The 3161-nt window shown below is 35.5% G+C and overlaps 1 protein-coding gene across 1 annotated transcript in view; it reads right to left on the reverse strand.

Annotated features, from left to right (window-relative positions):
• The window catches only part of kiaa1109 (KIAA1109 ortholog), a 74679-nt gene that overhangs the window by 70690 nt on the left and 828 nt on the right, over positions 1-3161 (reverse strand). The gene's annotated exons all lie outside the window — the stretch shown is intronic.

A 3161-nucleotide genomic window follows, 5' to 3' on the forward strand; every position in this document is an offset into this window, starting at 1 on the left:
TATATATATATATATATATATATATATATATATATATATATATATATGAAATATCTGAAAGTATATCGGAATATCTGAAAGTACACTTAACATTAGTCAGTCAAGCATTATAATATGATATTATGATAATTAAGCATTATATGATGATGGAACTTTAGTAATTAGAACAACCATGTATGAATGCATATTTTTCATTTTAACTGAATTTAGGACTGGTGGTGGTGCTTAAGATATTGTTTGTCATTTAGTGTTTCTATGAAAAAAGGGAAAATTTTAAATAATACTGATAAGATAACAATACTACTATGAATTCTACTACTAATAACAATATAAAACGCACTAAGGATTAATGAGCTGCTGGGTTCAAGAATATTAAACGGGTTGTGTGCGTTCACTCGAACAAATCAAAATAGGGACGATAACAGGTGAGCGCCAGCCATTGAGATTGCCGTTTGCGCATTAGCTCCGCCACTACCGGAGAACCCAGCAGTTCTTAAAAGCTGAAGAATTCCAAAGGAACTCCGTTATTTTGACAGAAAAATACAAAGATGGTTGTTCTCTGGGTCTCAATCGGGCTCAAATTGATACGCAATATTGACGACGCCATTGTTTATAATACAACCGGAGTGCATTGTGAGGTGAGGGGCGTGACATTTCTGAATGTGCACTGGCGGTTTAGCAAATCACAACACACTGGGCCAGCTGACCAATCTGAGCCCATTGTGTATTTCTGAGGGAGGGGCTTCATAAAAACAGGAAATCAGAGTGTTTATAGGAGAAGGGACAGAGCGATGTAGAATAAAGATAAATGATGTGACAAATAATGCGTAAAAAAAAAAAAAAAAGAAGCATTAACACATGTTAGACTGCACCCCATAAACACAATCAAGCCTAGAAAAAAAACAGTCAACCAGCCCTTTGCAAAAGCAGTCACAGGCACAATGCTCAGCATATGATTCTCATATTTTTTGTATTCAACACTTCTAAAACTTGGCATGAACACATCTGTGACCTTAAAACCAGAAGCTGTGTCATTTGTAAAGATATATTGCTTTCGATAATGCTTTTATATTCTAGCGTGACAGGTTTGTCCAGACAGCTCTCAGTATGACATCTTTTTCAGAAGAAACGATACAATGAGACATGACCGAACATAATGATGTCAACCCATCATGTGACAGAAGCGACGTGTTAAAAAATGAGATTCTGTAGTGACTTATCTGTGATTCTATGATAAAAAACAGCATATAATCTACAACTGAACATTACCGGGTCAGTTGAACATCAATGATACGTGACGCTTCTTCATCTCAGCCTATTCTTCAGGCTTACACAAGAGGAGAAGAATCCGTTTGAATTAGTGAGGTTGCCTCTAGTCTAACCCCAGTAAAGTCAAAAATTTAAAGCTAGACAAATCTGCTATTGAACAACAGGAGCAGTCTTTAAATCTAAAAGAGAAACAGCCGCTTCCCTTTCTTCAACTCTTCAAGAAAAGTTGTGCAAGTATTTGAGCAATAACTCATGTAGCTACCACCATAACTTTCAACATTAAAGGTGCCATATCAGTAATCTCTTTATTATTAAATGTCCACATATAAAGCTTTTGAACTAAAACAGTCCAAATTTAGGGTAGACAGTTAAGCATTATTCAATATAAGCTGTTTTTAGACTACCAACAAAGTTTTGAGTTCTGCAACTTACAGGATATTTTTATAGTACAATGACCTCTTACAGTAAATGTCAAAAGATCAATGGAATTTTGATTTCTCAGTTTATGACCCCTTTAAACAATAGTACAAGATAAAAGGCATGTGTGTACACAATAAGTACATTGTATATATACTGATTAATTTAAATCTAATTAGTTAAAGACACTTGATAGAAAGTGGGTCCAACTTTTCTTTAATCTGCAGCAGTGCCATGGTTATATCCACCAAACTAATGTTTAAGCAAAATAGCATTAGCTCAGGTTTACATTCTTTTAGTTTGACATGAATGCCTGATAACAAATAGTGCAGAAATGTTCAGTAGAAATCCTTAGATCAGTTGTGGCATGTTCTGCTCTGAACCAATATTGTTAAACAATAAGTTACACAAAAACAAATTCAAATACATCAAGTACTGCATTTGGGCTAGTTATTACATGGTCAATCACAGCATGTTTCCTACTTGGCTAATTGTGTTTGTCTGTAAACCATAACACAATCAATATTTATGTCCATGTACTTCATTTATGAATTAACTGCATAAAACCGAGATAATGTATAGTTAGCAGGCCATTACAGCAAAATAAACTGATCCTGACCATGACAGAAAACAGCATCTTAATCAAGTAAGTAAATAAAGTTACTGTTCAGCACCTCATACAAATGTGCCTGAGCAAAGGTGTGTAACCCTGTACTTATTTACACAAAAGATCCTGGGTATCATATATCAAGTCAACAATTTAAAATAATTGGCAGAAAATTAACTATTAATGTAAGCGTCAAAATGAAACTGAAACAGAGATGTTAACACCTGTGCAACTCTAGAATCCAGTGTCAGCTGAGTCTTAATTACTCGGTTATCCAGTGCATTAACATGACAAAATCTGGATCACAGCAGCTCACTGTGACATATGACAGCTAGTGCTGCTCTAACAAACATACGGAATTCATTCCACCCCCAAAAAAGATCTACATCTAATACAACGCATTCTGTCCCATAAACGGCTTCGGCAAAAGGTGAGGCATGTTACACAATAATGGAGCTCATTATTTCTGTGTGTAACAACTGGACCACTGTACGTCTACGTCCTACAGGCACCAAAGCGTTTCTGAATAATAAACTGTAGAATAACGAAACTAAGCTGTGTACAGTTCACTCAGATTAAAAGTACAAATATGACGGGATAACGTTAACCCATACAAAACAAGCGACACGATGATGATCATTTTGATAGAAAATATTAATTACGCATTCGCTCTTAGCATGTCAAGCACAACCTTTTGATGATTGTAAACAGCAAGATCAGATATAACTGAACATCAGTACTTGGAAATATTATCATATTTAATGCAACGGACAGATGGCTGTGTGTGTGTGTGTGTGTGTGTGTGTGTGTGTGTGTGTGTGTGTGTGTGTGTGTGTGTGTGTGTGTGTGTGTGTGTTTGTGTGTTTGT

Source organism: Sinocyclocheilus grahami, unplaced genomic scaffold (assembly GCF_001515645.1).
Source record: "Sinocyclocheilus grahami isolate Dianchi unplaced genomic scaffold, SAMN03320097.WGS_v1.1 scaffold583.1, whole genome shotgun sequence".
In the NCBI taxonomy this organism is placed as follows: Eukaryota; Metazoa; Chordata; class Actinopteri; order Cypriniformes; family Cyprinidae; genus Sinocyclocheilus; species Sinocyclocheilus grahami.